The sequence below is a fragment of the Rattus norvegicus genome, chromosome 4 (assembly GCF_036323735.1).
Source record: "Rattus norvegicus strain BN/NHsdMcwi chromosome 4, GRCr8, whole genome shotgun sequence".
Taxonomy (NCBI): domain Eukaryota; kingdom Metazoa; phylum Chordata; class Mammalia; order Rodentia; family Muridae; genus Rattus; species Rattus norvegicus.
In genome coordinates this window covers 3,664,941-3,684,783 of record NC_086022.1, presented here as the reverse complement: position 1 = coordinate 3,684,783, position 19,843 = coordinate 3,664,941, and the positions used below count along the sequence as shown (strand labels likewise).

The 19,843-nt window shown below is 44.8% G+C and overlaps 1 non-coding gene across 1 annotated transcript; it reads left to right on the top strand.

The window, feature by feature from the left end:
* Positions 1-19,414: 19,414 nt before the first annotated feature.
* LOC120095374 (5.8S ribosomal RNA) lies at positions 19,415-19,567 on the top strand. The gene has a single exon (XR_005490852.2). It is a non-coding gene; the product is annotated as a 5.8S ribosomal RNA (ribosomal RNA).
* The last annotated feature ends 276 nt before the right edge of the window (positions 19,568-19,843 follow it).

Here is a 19,843-nt window from a genome sequence, read left to right as displayed (position 1 = left end):
CCGAAAAAAAAAAAAAAGTAACTTCCAATCAATCCCCAATAACTTGGCCACCAACTGACTTACCTGGGAGATGAAAGCGGGCCCGTTATCTGACCCCAATACTTGGGGAATTCCATACCTGGGGAAGATTTCTTCGAGGAGCTTCTTGGTCACCACCTTGGCCGTTTCATGTTTTGTGGGGAAAGCCTCTATCCATTCGGAGAAGGTATCTATGAACACTAAGAGGTATTTGTGTCCGAACATACCAGGCTTGATTTCAGTGAAGTCAATTTCCCAGTGGGTACCAGGCCAATGTCCTCGGGGACGGACTCCTTGTCCAATTTTAGCTTTTCCTGGGTTTACCTGAGCACAGTCCCTGCAGCTTTCAGTCACCTCCCGCAAGGCCTGATCTCGTCCCAGGAGGTAGGTGTCAATCTCTTCTTGTCTTAAGAGGGTCTTCATCTTCTTGAGTCCCAGGTGTGTTAATTTATGTAGGTAGGGGATTAATTCAAAGGTCATCTTCGTAGGCATAACTGTTTTCCCTGTGTAGACCCACCGTTTTAGTTGTTGGTACCAAACGGCCCCCATTTTCTGTAGGAGCTTTGTGTCCTCCGTGGTGTAGAGCCAACCGGTCTGTTCCGGCTGTGGAGATGTGGGTTGATCTTGGTCTTTTAAGGACAGAACTTGGGTGCCCATGGCGGCCTCACGCGCTGAGATGTCAGCCGATTTCCCCGTGCCTCAGGGCTGTGTCCCTTCTGATGCCCTGGGAACAGAGCTGCCAGGAAGGCCAGAATTTCAGTCTTGTTCTTAATGTCCTTACCCTCAGATGTGAGCAGCCCTCTTCTCCGGTAGATCTTTCCATGGATGTGTGCCGTAGCAAAGGCGTAGCGGCTGTCTGTATATACATTCAGCCTCTTACCTTCTGCCATTTTGAGCGCCTGAGTTAAGGCAATGAGTTCAGCCCCACTGTGCGGAGGTACCAGCAGGCAAGGGGCTTGCCCAGATCACTTTGCACTCCGTAGTGACCGCGGCTCCAGCTTTCTGTTCCCCGTTCACCAAGTAGCTGCTACCATCGGTGTACCACGTATGGTCAGCATCCTGGAGAGGTCGGTCCGATAGGTCTGGTCTGGTTCCATGTACTTCTGCAAGGATCTGCGGACAGTCGTGCTGTTCTGCCTCCTCTGGCAAAGGAAGCAGAGTGGCTGGGTTGAGAGCGACCACAGGCCTAAACTGGACCGGTTCCGCATCCAGTAGCAAGTCTTGGTAGTGGGTCATGCGGGAATTAGAGAGCCAGTGGTCAAGGGGCTGTTTTATCAAAGCCTCCACTGCATGGGGTGCCAGGATGGTGAGTGGCTGCCCCAAGGTCAACTTCCCAGCGTCTTTGGTTAGGACGGTAATGGCTGCCACCATTCTCAAGCATGGTGGCCAACCGGAGGCCACAGGGTCTAATTTCTTAGACAGGTAGGCTACCAGGCACTTCCAGGGTCCCAGTCTTTGTGTTAGGACCCCCTTGGCATACACTTGTTTCTCATCCACAAATAGTTCAAAGGGCTTGGTGATGTCTGGGAGACCCAAGGCAGGGGAGGACAGCAAGGTCCGTTTAATGTTATCAAATGCCTATTGTTGTTCTGCCCCCCACTGGAAGAGCACCCCCTGTTTAGTGAGAGGGTACAAGGGGGCTGCCATCTCGGCAAACCCAGGAATCCAGAGGCGGCAGAATCCTGCCGTTCCTAGGAATTCCCGTAGCTGTCGGCCATTTCTTGGGGCTGGGATGTTGGCCACGGTCTGTTTCCTAGCCGGAGTCAGCCATCACTGTCCGTCCCTTAGTTGATAGCCTAAATAAGTAACCTGGGTCTGGCAAATTTGAGCCTTTCTGGTAGAAGCTCAATAGCCCAATCGCCCCAAAGTCTGCAAGAGGGATTCTTTTCCCTGGTGGCATGCTGTCTCAGAAGTGGCCCCTAGGAGAAGGTCATCATCAACAAACTGAAGTAGTATAAGAGTGGGGTGCTGGACTCGAAAGTCAGCCAAGTCCCGATGTAAGGCCTCATCAAAGAGCGTTGGGCTGTTTTTGAAACCCTGTGGTAACCTTCTCCAAGTCAACTGTCCCGAAAGCCCCATTTCAGAGTCTTTCCACTCAAAAGCAAATAAGGGCTGGCTTTCCGGGCTCAGCCGGAGGCAGGAGAAAGCATCCTTCAGATCTAAGACCGTATACCAAGTATGGGTGGGAGGCAGGGTACTGAGTAGGTTATAAGGGTTTGGGACAGTTGGATGAATATCTTCTACTCTTTTGTTGACCTCTTTCAAATCTTGTACCAGCCTATAGTCTCCAGGGCCGGGCTTCTTAACAGGTAGGAGAGGTGTATTCCAGGGTGACCGGCAAGGGACTAGGATGCCATGGTCTAAGAGCCTCCTGATATGTGGCTTTATGCCCTGATAGGCTTCCCATGACATGGGGTACTGTTTAATGGAGACAGGAGTCGTGGTGGCCTTTAACTGGATAATTAGGGAAGGCTGTTGGAGTGCCAACCCCATCCCGCCAGTCTCCGCCCAGGCCAGTGGAAATTTCGTGACCCAAGAGTCTATTTCTAGAGATTTTGGCTTGTCCTGTTCTGGTTCATATAATATATATTCATCTTCTAACTGAAGGGTTAAAATCTGAAGAGGAATACTGTGGGTGCCAGTTACTCGGGTCTCTCCTTCTTCAAAATGGATCTGAGCTTTTAATTTGGTAAGCAAGTCATGGCCCAGCAGAGGGTATGGGCAATCCGGAACATGTAAGAAGGAATGAGTCACCTTACTAGTAGCCGATCTGTAGTCCAATGGTATCTCTTGCTGCCAGTGGATCCTTGTACCCAGACCATCCGGTCGCTGAGTTGTCCAGGGGCCTGGGTGAGGACTGAGTGCTGGGCTCCTGTGTCCACCAGAAAGGTGACTGGCTGCCCCCCAACTTCAAGAGTTATCCTGGGCTCAGGGGGGGGCTCCTGGCCCTGACCTCCCTAATTTTCATCTAGGTCCAAGAGGGAGGTCTGTGGGCGGGGTCTTCGGAGCCCGCTGGGTTTCTTAGGGCAATCTCTGGCCCAGTGTCCTCTTTCTTTGCAATAAGCACATTGATCCTTATCTAGTTTTGGCCCCTTTCGAACTCCCACCCCCTCTCCCCTTTTCTCTTGACCCTGAACTACGGCGGCCAAGATTCGACTCAACTCTCTGCTTCTTTTTCGGTCTCTCTCATCCTTTTCTCTACATACTCTATCTTCCTTTTCTTCTTGTGTCTCTCCCTTGTTATAAATTCGTTCTGCCTCCTTAAGTAAATCCTGTAATGTATACTCTTGTAAATTCTCTAGTCTCTGTAGCTTGGCCCTGATATCTGGTGCTGCCTGCCAGATGAAGGACATGGAGACACTTGTCATTTGTCCTGGATCATCTGGATCATAACGGGTATACATGCAATAAGCTTCCTTAAGTCTCTCTAGGAAGGCTGAGGGAGTCTCCGAAGCCCCTTGTACCACTTGTTTCACCTGAGCCAAATTGGTGGGGTGTCGTGCCGCCCCTCGGAGACCCGCTAGGAGCAACTGGCAATAAAGGCGTAGGTGTCTCCTACCTTTAGCCATGGTGAAATCCCAATCAGGTCTCGTAAGTGGGAATGCATCATCGATCTCTTCCGGGAGCAAGGTGGGGCATCCATTGTCCCCCAAAACATGTTTCCTGGCCTCTAAGAGCACTCTCTGCTTCTCCTCAGAGGTCAGGAGGGCCTGTAAAAGTTGCTGGATATCATCCCAAGTGGGCTGATGGGTAAGCAAGACAGATTCTGTCAGGTCGGTGAGAGCCACCGGATCCTTAGAAAAGGGGAGGGTTGTGTTGTTTCCAGTTATATATGTCCGCTGAGAACAGCCAGTATTGCATCTGGCCACCAGCCTCTTGTCTAAGCAGAAAGGCCTGGGAGGTGGAGTCTGGCGTCACCTCTCGTCGTCCCTGCAGTCTTCCAGCCACAGGGAACGGGGCCGCCTAGTGTCTCGATCTAGCAGGTGGCTCCACTTCCTCTTCTTTGGGCGGGACTGTAGGTACAGGGTACGGAGGAGGTTCTTCCGACAGGAGATCTATAAGGGGGGAATTTGGGTCCGCTGGGAGGACAGGTTTCGGGGGAGGGACTTTGGGAGGCTCTTCCTTAGTTAGAGCAGGATAGAGAGAGGAAGAAGCAACCAAAGGGTCAAGTGGACTCGGGGAAACAGGTTTAGGGGAAACAGGAAGCCAGTTCCGGTCCACAAAGGGTTCTGCCCAAGGAGGAGGGCTAAATGCCAAGCTCTCCCAGGTGACAATGTAGGGCACCTGGTCATGGTGTCCGTATGGCTTCTGGCAGAAAATCAGGTCCTTAACCTGCAAAATAGTGGTCTTGTTAAAAGTGCCGTTCACCGGCCATCCCACATCTTAAGTGGGCCACTCGGATGAACAGAGGGTCTGCCATTTTCCTTTCTTGATCTCGATCGATTGATCACGTGCTCGGTCTTGGACGTCCTTCCAATGGTCTAGAGTGAGACTCAAGGGGGTTGTTAGTGATTGTCCCATGGTAGCTTCAAAGAAAATTACGGCACAAATTAGACAGACAAATCCAACGATCAGACAAACAACAGACAGACGTGCCGCACGGCTTCGACGTAAAACCCAAAACAAAGAGTTAGATGGAGGTGCTGAGGGTCCTGGAACTTCTCCCCCAACCAAAACCACGTATCACTCCGATACGGGCTGAGCCCCAAAGAACCGGGCTCCAGACACCCTTGGAACGTCTTCCAGGGATGCGGGGGGAGAAGTCCGAGCTCGTCAGCTCCTTCTCTGGCCCGCCCAAACAGAGACACTGAGGGTCCTGAACCCTGAGACAACGAAGGCCCTGGGCCTTCTCCTCCGATCAAAACCCAGATCTGACTCCAAAACTGAGATGAACTAAACACGAGCACAGGATAAGACAAGACAAGACAGGGCAAGACACGACAGATGCCGGCCAGCTTACCTCCCAGTGGGTGGTCGGTGATCTCTGGGTGGAGGATCTCCAGGTCCCGGGTGAGCCCCCAAAATGAAAGACCTCCAGAGAGGACCTTTCCCTCAGGAGGAGACCCCAAGCGCCTAATGACCGAGCCGAGGCCACTTGGGTGCAATCAGCAAGAGGGTTTATTGGAAAACACAGGTACCTGCGGGCACACAGTCTCTTCGGAGGACTTGTGTGCCCAGCAGCTCCAGCACGTGGCTTTTATAGGGTTTGGGGAAGCAGAAGCGGACATACAGAAGCAGATGCATAGTTACAGGGATTGGTGGATTTAAACGAGGCATATAGACATGTTCACATATGATTGGTTATTTCACATGATGAGGTAATAAGGTATAGCTACATACATTGGCAGGTTTGAATCATATTCGAATGAGGTTGTAACATGGTAAGAGAGTAAATGTGGGCTGGGACGTCCTGAATGTCGGGGGGCTAGGGGCTTATCCCTTCCTGCCAAGTGGCCAGTGAGTCAGATACGGTACTCCTAGTCTGTTCTGTATTCCTTTCCTTTTATGGTCTGTTAGTTTTAACGGTGACTCGGCCTAGGTATCTGGGCATGCCTGGGCTCATTCAAGCCTGTTGCAGCTCTGAGTTAAGACTCATGGGGTGGGTCATTCAATACCAATATGGTGCAAACTATTCCACAAAATAGAAAAAGAAGGAACACTAGCCAATTAGTTCTATGAAACCATAATTATGCTTGTTGCTATTAAATATTGGCTGCACCCGTCCAGAAAGAGCACACCAAACCAATACCAACACAGTTCCATGTGGTGAGATTTAATAATTCCCTTATTAAATACAAGGGGAAGGGGCCAGAGAAAGAACAGAAAAGAGAGTGAGGGTGGAGGGAGTCTGCTTTTATTTGTACTGTGAGGTAAAGATGCCCAAGTGGAGGTGAGACTTGGGCCAAAACGTCTTCTGGGAATGTATGGTGTTACTGCTAAAAGCAACACTTGATACCAACAATCCTTATACCTAAACCACACAAAAAAACAAGAAAGAAAGAGAACTTCAGAGCAATTTCCTTTATGAATATCAAAGCAAAAATACTCAATAAAATTCTTACAAACCAAATCCAAGCAACCATCAAAATGATAATCCATCATGATGAAGTAGATTTCATCCCAAGGATGCAGAGACGGTTCAATATATGGAAATCCATCAATGTAATTCACTAGAGCGGCAGGCAGTGAAAGGTACCCTGATTCCTGGTGGAGATAGGTTGAATCCCCAGGACACTTAAAGGGGACTGCCGGTGCCTTCCCAATATCCTAGGATATCAGTTCCCCCCAAAGACCCCATTACAGAGGTTTGAGACAGACCAGTCATGTAGGGCAATGCTGCAAGCCCCTTCACCACAGGTCATGTAGGCTCAAGACAGATCAGAGGTAGAAGCAGGATCACACCTACAAATAAGTATATGAGGAGGTCTTCCCAAGCTCTCAGGACAAACCAATAGGAAATACCTTCTGTCAGACACTGACCCATTCACAAAACTATTTAAGCACAATGAAAGGCGTGCAGGAATTATTCCATTCTGTTATAAGAGCCACTTGGAGATGAGATCTGCTCTCCAGAAATCATCACTGCCAGAATCTCCCTTGCACTCCTCACTGGCTAGTCAGTCCCCTCCTCGTTCAGCCCAAAGTGGCAGGCAGTCAGGGTAAGGAGAAGGACCAGCAGTTGGGGTGGCAAAAATATGTTCCCCCTCCCTGCGTGAGATCTTTCTCCCTTTACCTGTACCCACACAACTAGCCAGCCTGGTCAGAGATAACTGCAGAGAGCACTCTGGCACCAGAGCCCTACAATGTAGTGCTGGAACAATGATCAACAAAACTGCAGTGCAGGAAGGTGAGTCACCTCCCCCAACTCTGGAGACTAGCAACCTATCTTTTCCTGCTGAGTTTTCAGTCAGCACCATTTCAAGCTTAGGTCAAGCTGAAGGGGCACCTGAAGGCTCCTGGCCAGAGCTCTCTGGGGTTGGCTGAAGGTCCCTCTAGCCCCTGTCTAAATCCAGACAGTCTGCAAAACAGCCTGCAATTGGTTTTGGCAGACTCCCTATCTAACCTGGTAATGCAGCAGACACTTAAAGCCACAGGGCACCTAGTTCTTTAATCTGCAGAAAGGCTTAACGTTTTGGACTTCTGTGGAATTCCCCAAAGCCGAGAGGCCAAGGGAATATTCCCATTGGACAAACCGTTTCTCCTCTTTTCTGTGACAGTTCACTGACACACACTAAAACACAACATTAAAAAAAATTCCTCATTTCCTGCACCCGCCCTACCCACCCACCCCCACCCCCACCCCCACCCCGCCGGCAGTGTTGTTGCAGTTTTCCACAGCCCAGCACCCACCCTGTGGCAGTGTGGGGTAAGTGTGCTCAAACTTCTAACTCCTGTATCACCTAGGGGATGTGCCCTGTGGCAGAGCTGATGCAGAAAACCCCCAAGGCTTCAAAGGAGACACTAAACAGACTGTCTGCTCCTCCCTCTCCCCCCAGGGTAGGACTCCATTAGAAAAACAAAGGAGCTTCCACCTGCCTCTCCCCTTACTCCACCTCCCCTCATCCAGCTAAGGAGATCTCTCCTTAGAGATAGTTGTTAAAACAGCCAACCAGATAAAGACCATATTAGGATAGAAGATATCACCTATAAAGACAAAGGAATACCCAAGGAGACCCAGAACCCCCCCTCCAAATCATCCCTAATTCTAAGGGCTACTGTTGACAGCACACCTAAAAGCTCTAGAATAAAAATAAATAAATAAACCCAAGAGGAGTAGAAGGCAGGAAATAATCAAAATCAGAGCTGAAATCAACCAAGTACAAACAAAAATGAGTATACAAAGAATCAGCAAAACCAGGAGCTGGTTCTTTAAGAAAATCAACATGATAGATAAACCCTTAGACTAACCAGAGGTCACAGAGAGTGTATCCAAATTAACAAAATCAGAAATGAATAGGGAGGCAGCATCTGAACAAATTAAAAAAAAAAATTAGATCCTACTACAAAACCCTATATTCAACAAAACTGGAAAATCTGGAGGAAATGGACGATTTTCTAGACAGATACCAGGTACCAAAGCTAAATCAGGAACAAAGAAAGCATCTAAATACCCCCATAACTCCTAAAGAAATAGAACCAATTATTCTTATTAAGAGTTTCCCAGCTCTTTGTTCTCTTCTCTTCCCTGCTCTTCCTCTCTTCCCTGTCCTTTCTCTCTACCTCCACCTCTTCCCTCCACGTGCTCATGGCCGGCCTTTCCTCTCCTCTCCTCTTCTTCTCTCATTAAACCTCTCCACGTGGGAAAAAAAAATAAAAAAATAAAAAAAGAGTTTCCCAACCAAAAAGAGCCCAGGTCCAGATGGATTCAGGTCTGAATTCTACCAGACCTTCACAGAAGACCTCATACTAATACTGTTCAAAATATCCTACAGAATTGAAAGAGATGGAACAGACATAAATTCCTTCTATGAATTAATAATTGTATAGTAAGATTATACAATTAATCTTATACTAAAACCACACAAAGACCCAACCGAGAAAAAGAAATTCAGACCAATTTCCCTTATGATTATTGATGCAAAAATACTCACAAATGTTTTACAAACGGAATCCAAGAACACATCGAAATGATCATCCATCATAATCAAGTAGGCTTCATTCCAGGGATGTAGGGATTGTTTAATGTACGAAAATCCATCAATGTAATCCACTATATAAACTAACCCAAAGATAAGAATGACTTGGTCATTTGATTAGATGCTGAAAAAGCGTTTGACAAAGTTCAACACCCCTTCATGATCAAAGTCCTGGATAAATCAGGAATTCAAGGCCCATATCTGTACATGGTAAAAGCAATATACAGCAAACCAGTAGCTAACATCAAACTAAATGGAGAGAAAATAAAGCAACCCAACTAAAATCAGGAAGTAAACAAGACTGTCCACTCTCTCCCTACTTATTCAATCTAATAGTCGAAGTCAAAGCCAGAGCAATCAGACAGTGAAAAGAGGTCCAAGGGATACAAATTTGAAAGGAAGAAATCAAATTATCACTACTTGCAGATGATATGATAGTATAGTATAGTTAAGTGACCCCAAAAGTTCCACCAGAGAACTACTTAAACTGATAAACAACTTCAGCAAAGTGCCGGGGTATAAAATTAACTCAAAGAATTCAGTATCCTTCTTCTACTCAAAGGATAAACAGGCTGAGAAAAAAATTAAGGAAATGACACCCTTTACAATATTCCCAAGTAATATAAAATATCTTGGAGTGACTTTAACCAAGCAAATGAAAGATCTGCATGACAAGAACCTCAAGTCTCTTAAGGAAAAAATTGAGGAAGAACTGAGAAGATGGAAAGATCTTCCATGCTCATGGATTGGCAGGATTAATATAGTAAAGATGGCCATTTTGCCAAAAGCAATCTATAGATTCAACACAATCTCCATCAATATCCCTACTCAATTCTTTATAGAGATAAAAAGAGCAATTTGCAAAACCCAGGATAGCAAAAACTATACTCAACATTAAAAGAACTTCTGTGAGAATCACCATCCCTGACTTCAAGCAATATTACCAAGGAATCGTCATAAAAACTGTATGGGATTGGTACAGAGACAGACAGATAGATCAGTGGAATAGAATTGAAGACCCAGAAATTAACCCACACATCTATAATGACTTGATCTTTGACAAAGGACCTAAAACCATCCAATGGCAGAAAGATAACATTTTCAACAAATGGTGCTGGTACAATTGGAGGTCAGCATGTAGAAGAATGCAAATTGATCCATTCTTATTACCATGTACAAAGCTTAAGTCCAAGTGGATCAAGGCCCTCCACATCAAACCAGATACACTCACATGAAGAGAAGAAAAAATGGGGAAGTGTCTCGAACACATGGGCACTGGGCAAAATTTCCTGAACAGAACGCCAATGGCTCATGCTCTAATATCAAGAATCGACAAATGGGACCTCATAAAGCAAAGCTTTTGTAAAGGAAAAGACACTGTCAGTAGGATGAAATGGCAACCAACATATTGGGAAAAGATCTTTACCAATCCTACATCTGATACAGGGCTAATATCTAAAACATACAAAGAACTCAAGAAGTTAGAAACCAGAGAGTGAAATAACCCTATTAAAAATGGGGTACAGAGCTAAACAAATCATTCTCAGCTGAAGATTATTGAATGGCCAAAAAACAGCTAAAGAAATGTTCAACATCCTTAGTCATCAGGGGAATGCAAATCAAAACCACCCTGAAATTCTACCTCAAACCATTCAGAAAAGCTAAAATAGAAAACTCAGTTGACAGCAGATGCTGAGGAGGATGGGGAGAAAGAGGTACACTCTTCCATTGTTAGTGGGATTGCAAACTGGTACAAACACTTTGGAAATCATTCTGGAGTTTACTCAGAAAATTAGAGATTGCACTACCTGAGAACCCAACTACACCTCTCTTAGGCATATACCCAAAAGATACTCCAACAGACAACAATGACACATGCTCCACTATGTTCATATCAGTCTTATTTATAATAGCCAGAAGCTGGAATGAACCCATATGCCCTTCAACAGAGGAATGGATTCCAAAAGGTGGTACATCTACACAGTGGAGTACTACTCAGCTATCAAAAACAATGATGTAATGAAATTCATAGGCAAGTGGAATGAAGTAGAAAATATCATCCTGAGTGAGGTTACTCAATCACAGGAAAACACACTTGGTAAGCACTCATTGATAAGTGGATATTATCCAAAAAGTTTGAGTTACCCAAGATGCAATCCACAGACCACAGGAAGCCCAAGAAGGATGACCAAAGTTCAGATGCTCCCACTCCTTCTTAAAAGGGGGTACATATACATATATATATGTATATATATATGTATATGTATATATATATATATGTATATATATGTATATATATGTATATATATGTATGTATGTAGTATATATATATATGTACTAGATACGATTGATGAAGTTATAAAATGCATCTTGAAAGGAACCGGATATAGATCTCTCCTGAGAGACACATCCAGAGCATGTCCAATACAGAAGTCAATGCTAGCAGCAAACCACTGATATGAGAACAAGACCCTTGGAGGGAATTAGACGAAATATTGAAAGAGTTGAAGGAGCATGCAACCCCATCAAAACAACAATGCCAACCAAACAAAGCTTCCAGGGCCTAAACCAGTTCCGAAAGACTATACATGGAATAATACAGGGCTCCAACCACATATATAGCAGAGAACAGACTTGTTGGGGCACCAGGAGAAGGGAAGCCCCTGGTCTTGCCAAGGTTGGACCCCCAGTTCAGGGGAATATGGGGGGGGATAAAGTGGATGTATAGGGGGAATGCCTGTGTGGGGGAGGGGGATGGGAGGGGATGGGGGCTTATATACAGGAAATTGGGAAGGGGAATAATGTTTGAAATGTAAGTAAAGAAATATATCTAATAAAAATGTTTAAAAAATTAAAATTTAGGAACCAAGAAGATGCCAATGCCAGTTCTAGCTATAATGTTTAGGTCCTGAGATGGAGAAGGGGAGTTAACAAAAGTGAAGACACTGACCACCTTTTGATTTTCAGGCAAGTGGCCACAAATAACTTGAGCCTTCTATATTTATACAATGACAATTGTGCTTACCCAAGCAGTGATACCATTGCTTACATTATTAAAAAAAAATCATAATACCCACCTTTCAAAAGCTCTATCTTTACACAAAGCCACCAATAGTTCCCCTTCCTCCTTCTCCTAATCCTTGGATCAGTCACCACCTAAACTTATTTTGAATTAAAAAGCACAATTTCAGCAAGACAAAAGAGATGTCTGGCCAGGCTTGTCCTGTAAACAGGAAGACTTACCTGTCTGGTAGCAAACATGCTTACATAGTTATGCATGGTGAGAGGCCTAATTGAACATTTGTTGGTAAACTATCTCTAGTTATTATCTCCTATCATAATTACCTTTTAATTGCAGACAGACAAGTTCATTTTACAAAGCAGATCTTCTAGTTATCTTTCTAATATACAGATCTTTGTAAGATGTAATCATTCTAAGAGCCATTTTCAAGTCTCTACCAATCCAACATAATCTCTGCATTTTCCATGTCTCTACTGATCAGATATAGCTTCTTAAAAACAGTTATGTAAGCAGGACCTACCTCTCTCCACAACTGACACAGACTTGCTCAGTGTTACTGGGTACTTCTCTAAAGATATGATTGTAAGTCTCAAATTCCCAGGATTTATGGTAACATCTGGAGGATTGATAGATACAAAAAAAGGTGAAGAACATTTTATCCCTTGAAAGAGTTTTGAGAAAGATGTAGAATCATCCACAGTGACTTAGCCTGTGTGACTCTAGATGGCCTTGTCCATGACTGATGAAGTGATACAGTTTTGATAATGACTATATGCAGTACAATGAAGGAAAGGAGAGCTTGTAGGGCATGCAAACTTGGCACTAAATATAAAGGCCACCAAATTTCCCTTGTCGACTGAGAAGTGGTTTAAATGGACTTGCCACAGTAGAATCCTGTCACTGAAGCACTCATATGCTATTCCTTGCAGCAGCTACATGGCCACTGCCAGAAAGAGGTAGCACCTCTGTTAAATTATTTCTGATACATGCATGAGGATCTGAGTGCAGTCTCCAGAGAACATGTAAAATGTCATGGGACTATGTTCCAAGCTAATCATCCTGGTGCCTGTGAAATGGAAAAGAACGAAACCCTGTGGCTTGACAGAGCCCCAGTCTAGCTAAATTGGTAATTCCATGGTCAGCTTGAGACCATGTCACAAAATCAATACAGTAGAGAGTGACTGAGAATGATACCCAGTATTGACCTTTGACCTCCTTATTAACACCTGTGGACATGCTCCTGCAGATACATGTACCCCCACACAAACATGTACACACAAAGTACTGCGACCTTATAAGCAGACTCAAGCCTCTTTGGAAAGTTTCATGTCAATTTTTACCCTGCAACATCTCTCATACAGCACACTGTTCCTTATTGTTTGCACTTTATCTCTTCTTAGTTTTAGATATATTATGCCCATTGTCTATCATAATGAATTTCATCTTTAAAAATAACCTCAGAATCATTATATTCATTCAGCCTCCTTGTCTTTAGGCAACAGAAATCATTTTTTTAAACTTATTTTTACAGGAGACTGGAGAGATGACGGAGAAGTTAAGAACATGTACTACTTTTGAAGAAGACCCATGTTAGATTCAAAGAACAAGAAGACTCATAATCACTGGTAATTTCAGTTTCAGGGACCCAATACCCTTCCTTTTCTAGCCTCCACAGGCAACCCTATGCATGCAAATACTCACACATAATTTAATAAAGACACACCACCCACACACACACGTTTACAATTTAAATTATTATCTGGCCTTATTTTTTTTTTACTAGGACAAAGAGGGTAAAATTATTCAATCTACTTCAAATTTCTAAAGGGGAACAATATTTTGCCTTCTCAATAGGAAACAAACCCCTCCAGATTTAGAGGCATCTAAATCCAAGTTGACACAAGTTTCCATCATATACATTAATGCTCCTTTTGAATTGTCTTTTACTTTTACTATTGCTTACAATTGTGTTGCTGCAGATTTGGTTTTACCACAGGCTTTTTTGATGCTCAGAGCTGTTTTGATTTTATTTTCTGCTACTCTCTCAATTAGCTTCTCACCCTACATTGTTATTCTATCTTACCATTCATTTTATAACATCCATGCTCCATAAATTTGAAGAAGATAACAACAATTTCTGCTTAAAATGTACTTCTTTTCCTTATAGTCACTCTATTGAAAAACATAGACTTTTGCCTTTAATTGTTGTTTTGTTTCTTTGACACAAGCTTTTCCCTTGAGTATAATAATATTGTTTTACTCTTTTAAATTTATCCTTTCCAAGTAAGACAATAGAAAACTTGTGGGGGTGCTTTGTAAATGAATATGAGAATGATCCCTCTTGTCTACATTTTGATGTCTTCTACATTTGAAAAATGAGTGCTGATTCAGCAACTAAATCCTACACAGGCAACCACTGTGGAGAGTCCAGTGGAAGTATTCCATAACTCCTGATGGATGTCAGATCCCCTTGGACTCATACACTTGACATTTTTAACTAATATATTACCCTAAACCCAGGTTGTTGGGTATTTTCTTTCATCCTCTACCTCATATCTCAGAAAGAATGAAGAATATAATATTAGAACAAGGTCACTTGATTTTATTTCATAATGTGATTAAGAAACCTGGAATCTCCTAGCAGTATTCCTGATTTGGTTATAAAGGAGAACATTTTTTTTATTTCTCTGCATTCTTTTTTTTTCCTTTTCTTTTTTTCAGAGCTGGGGACTGAACCCAGGGTCTTGTGCTTGCTAGGCAAGCACTCTACCGCTGAGCTAAATCCCCAACTTGTTTTATTTTTCTAGTTATATATAGTACATTGCAGTGTAGGTGCCTATTCCTCCACCATGCAAGGGAAGGCCCCTAAATCTAAGTGATACAAATGCAAGTGCTATTGTCTGGTCACCCTAGTTACACAATTCCACTGTGGAAAAGTCTCTGGAATCTACATGCCCCATATTTAAGTTTTTTGATTCACCAATCTGAGTAATACATGTTCATGAGTCTGAACTTATAGTATCCACGAGTTGTTTAGCTTATCTCTGCAAGACCAAGTTGCCTTCATATGAACTATATATGTATTCTCTCTCTTTTTTTTTTTTTTTTGTTCTTTTTTTCGGACCTGGGGACCGAACCCAGGGCCTTGCGCTTCCTAGGCAAGCGCTCTACCACTGAGCTAAATCCCCAACCCCATGTATTCTTTTTTTAATTCTCAATATTATGTTCTGTTGCTCTGTAATACTAAGCAGAAATTCCATGTATGTAATTTTTTTCTTGCTCCAGAAATGGGAGAAATGGAACACACATATGTATAGGGATACTTTCTCTAAGTCTGGGTATGTTTCAGCTTTACAGAATTCTTACCATATCTCATGTCAATTTATTTCCTTACTTTAATTTATGGATATATTTTAAGTCCTATATTTATAGAATTCTAATTTTCTGATTCTTTTAGTTGAGTATTTGCTTGTTTCTGCATGTGATTGCACACATGTGGATGATGGAGTACAATTTTTGGCATCCATTTCCTCCTTCCACTGTGTATGTCCCAAGGACCAAACCAAGGTTAACAGCCTTGGCAACAAATATCTGTACCTACTGAGCTATTTCACTCTTCCTAGTATATTTCATAATTTATTGTTGCAAGCCCAATTGCTACCCCATGACAAAAAAGGAATGTCTTCTTGCTGGTGTGTGCTATAATCTAAAGCATTTCTTTAGATTAAGACATTGTCCTCTTTAATACCCTATTATGATACATATAATATCTGTGGGCATGCAGAAACACATACACACATAATTTCACTGACATACACTGTCGGTGCCCCATTCCTGCACCGAGACGGTACCGAGAATCAGGCTAAAGCCTGCAAAATTAAAGAAACACACACACACACACACACACACACACACACACACACACACACACACACACACAGAGAGGTTATTATTATCCATTCTTTTGTAAAACTTTTAATGATATCACTTCAATACACAAGCTTAGAGATATACATCCACAAACTCTCACCTACAAACTATATAGGAAGGTTTTTTATCAATGTGATATAAAACTAGAGATAACTTGGAAGAAGAAATCTTAACTGAGAAAAAAATTCTTGGGGTTGGGGATTTGGCTCAGTGGCAGAGCGCTTGCCTAGGAAGCGCAAGGCCCTGGGTTCGGTCCCCAGCTCCGAAAAAAAAAAAAAAAGAACCAAAAAAAAAAATTCTTCATAAGATTGTCCTATGAAAAAGCCTGTGGGCACTTTCTTGATCAATAATTTTGTTGGAGGGCCTAGCTCACTGTAGGTTGTCCCACTCCTGGGTTTATTGTTCTAACTTTTATAAAAACACAGGCTGAGCAATAAACAATCTTCTTCCACGTCACTCTAACATTTCCTGCCTGCTTAATCACTGGGATATTTTCCCACCCTACCTGATGCAACTAGGATTTGTTTTAGTGATTTTGTGTTTTGGACTGATGGCTACTAATGGGATCATAAAATAAGACTTAAGTTGAATCTATCAACCTTCAGAAAATGTGTAGAATAATTTTATTCTAATACCCTCATCTTTGAGACACAGGACATCATATATGAAAGGCCAGAAAGATTCTGCCATAAATATAGGCATCCTGAAAGGTTAATTATTTACAACCAATAGGTCCAGGTAAGAACTAGGTAGATAAATACTAGCAAAATGATTGTACATTGTAAGGTTAGTTTATATAAGGAAGTAGCCATGTTTGAAAGTGTCATATAATTGAGGGCCAGATAAAGTAGTAATTCAAAGAAAAAAGTGACAGAATGTATCACAGATAAAATATGCCCAATTCACATGAGAACAGCTTAGAAATAAGAGAATACACAAGAGTAGAGAAAGAGAGACAAAAATAGACAAAAGAAAGACAGAGAGAAGTAGAGCAAGAAAGAGAAGTTGTGGTGTGTGGCATGTGTTTACGGAAGTTTCCTGGACATGATTTTACAGATTCAGGTTCTGAGAGAACAAACTATTCACTGGGGAAAACAGAAAAAGCTGGAGAATTAGAAGGATCCAGAAGATTGTAACACATTGTCCAAGTTAATGTGAGTCCAAGTAGGACAACTCATGAAGATGCCAAGAGAAACCATATTGAATCAGTCAGCTTGGAAGGTTGGATTACATGGAGGCTAGAAGCTCCTAGTATTTTGTCTATAAATAGTAGAACAGAGGGAAAAAATACTCTGACCTCAGCCTAAAGGACTTATTTGCATAGCTTGGGTAAGACTCTTATCTCATCACTTTATCTAAGAAAAGAAAAGTGACATTCACTTAGAAAGACATACAGACAGACACACACACAGACAGACAGACAGACACACACACATACACAGAGACACACAAACACACAAACATACAAACATAGAGCGGTGTGGGGAGGGAGAGAAGAAGAGAGGGAGGGAAGAAGGGAGAATGCTTGCAGTCAACCATTGAGCTGAGAACAAGGTTTCAAAAGGAGGACTTACAGAAAGAACTGAAGTAGTTGAAGGGGTTTGCCATCCTATAAGAACAATATCAACCAACCAAACCCCTGCCCTCGATCTTCCATGGACTAAACAACCATCCAAAGACTACACAAGGATGAGCCTATGGCTCCATCTGCATATGAAGCAGAGGATATCCTTTTCAGGCACCAATGGGAGCAAATGCCCTTGGTCCTGTCAAGGCTTGATGCCCCAGTGTAGGGAACTGTCAGAATGGGCAGGTTGGAAGGAGTGAGTGGGTGAGTGAGGAACTGCCCTCAGAACAGGAGGCATGAGGGGAAATAATAGCCGGTTTCTGGAGGGCAAATCAGGAAAATCATATTTAAAATGTGAATTAAAAAAAATCCCCTCCCCCAATGAAAGAAAAAGAAAGAGAAATGGAGAAAGCAAAAGAAAAACAAATGGGGGTACATAACTAAAAAATGGCAACTGGTGATGCAGCAGCGTTATTCCCATGATAGTCAAGCATCTTCTGGGAAACCAAAGTCTTTGGGTTCTGGGGGAGTATGGTTGCAAAGCTGAAACTTAAGGGAATTGACAGAAAGGCACCACCAGGAGTGGAGCCTGCAGCTTAATTTGACTCAACACAGGAATCCTCACACAGCCCGGACACAGACAGGATTGACAGATTGATAGCTCTTTCTTGATTCCGTGGGTGGTGGTTCATGGCTGTTCTTAGTTGGTGGAGCGATATGTCTGGTTAATTCTGAAAAGGAAGAAGACTCTGGCATACTAACTAGTTATGCGACGCCCGAGAGGTTGGCCTCCCCCAACTTCTTAGAGGTACAAGTGGTGTTCAGCCTCCTGAGATTGAGCAATAACAGGTCTGTGATGCCCTTAGATGTCCTGGGCTGCATGCGGGCCACACTGACTGGCTCAGCATGTGCCTTCCCTACACCTGGAGGCGTGGGTAACCCATTGAACTGCATTCATGATGGAGATGGGGATTACAATTATTCCCCATGAAAGAGGAATTCCCAGTAAGTGTTTGTCATAAGCTTGCGTTGATTAAGTCCCTGCCCCTTGTACAAACCGCCCTTCCCTACTACTGATTGGATAGTTTAGTGAGGCCTGATCAGCCCATGGCCCTGTTGGAGGGCTGAGAAGATGGTCGAACTTGATTATCTAGAGGAAGTAAAAGATGTAACAAGGTTTCTGTAGGTGAACCGGTGGAAGGATCATTAATGTAGAAGGCCGAGGGGGTGTCTGGTCCTTTCTTGGGCCTGTGTGAGTCACTCCTCTCACCGGGAGGCGCGTCTCCGGGTCCTGGTCGCCATTGTGGCCTGTGCCACAGCCGGTGGCCAAGTGAGCTTTTCAGGAAAAGCGGGGATTGTTACTGAGCGGTGCGGGGAGGGTGTCTGGTGTGGTCGTCGAGGGACTTCCTCCATTTTCTCTCTCTCCCTTGCTCCTCTGCCTACGTCCTCGCCTCCAAGCGCCCGCCTCTGCCTCCGCCACTGCTGGTTCTGCCACAGCCGGCTCAGGCTTGCTCCCTTGCCTGCAGGCCAGCCACGCCCTTGGCGTACTGAGGTCATTCTGCCTCTTTCTGGACCGGCTCCGTGATCTCATCTCCTGTGCATGGGGGGGGGGGGGATATGTGATCTCTTCCCGGGCGGTGGCTGGGACACGCTCGCTCTCCTCACGGCACCTGCCGCCCCTTCACCACAGCTCTCCAGCTTTGATGGTGCCAGGGTGGCTCTGTCGAGTGCGGGGGTGCCTGTGCCGCGGATGGGTTTCACGCACCCCGTCCCGCCCCGCCTTCTGGGCCTACCGTGTCCGCCCCGCTCCTGTCCGGGTACTTAGCAGTCATGTTCCAGTGCTGAGGTTTAAAACCCCCCGGGGGGGGGTGGTCGCCCTACCGCCCATTGGTTGTCCGAGGGAGGGCTGGCGCTTCCAGAGGCGTCGGTGGGGGGGGGGCGCGTTGCGAGCCCCCTCTGGGCGCCCGTGGAATCCCGGCCCGAGCGCCGACTTGCCCGCCCATTGGCTGGCTGCCGCTGGGTGCTGGGTTCACGGTGTCCCATGTCCTATGCATCCCGCCTTTCCTTTCCCGACCCTGTCGTTTTTTTCTTTTCACATGTATCCTTTAGTTTCCCGCTGGCGGGCCTGAGGTGGAGCCGCCTCCCGTTTGGCCCCTCTCTTCCCGTGCAACAGGGGCGGGCGGGGAGGTGGTGCCATTGTTAGCTCGCATACAAGTCTGCTCACACCCCAGATACCTATATGACTCTTAGCGGTGGATCACTTGGGTCGTGCGTCGATGAAGAACATGGCTAGCTGCGAGAATTAATGTGAATTGCAGGACACATTGATCATGGACACTTTGAATGCACTTGAGGCCCCGGGTTCCTCCCGGGGCTACACCTGTCTGAGAGGCGCTTGAGGATCAATCACTGCCACGCCCCCTGCGGTTTCATCGCCCTGGGGGTGTGGGGCGCGTCGCGCAGCTGGGTCTCTGCTTGCAAGGCCTCTTCCTTTGGCCCTCCATCTCCCGAAGTTCAGACTTGGGCGGCGTCCGTTGGTCGTCCACGCCCAGTGGATCTGCTTGGGCCTCCATCTGTGGGCCTCGAACTCCCCGTCCACCGGCACCAGGAGCCGACCACCCTTCTCGTGGCTCATTCCTGCTCGCTCTGCCGCTCCAGCTCCCGTCCTCG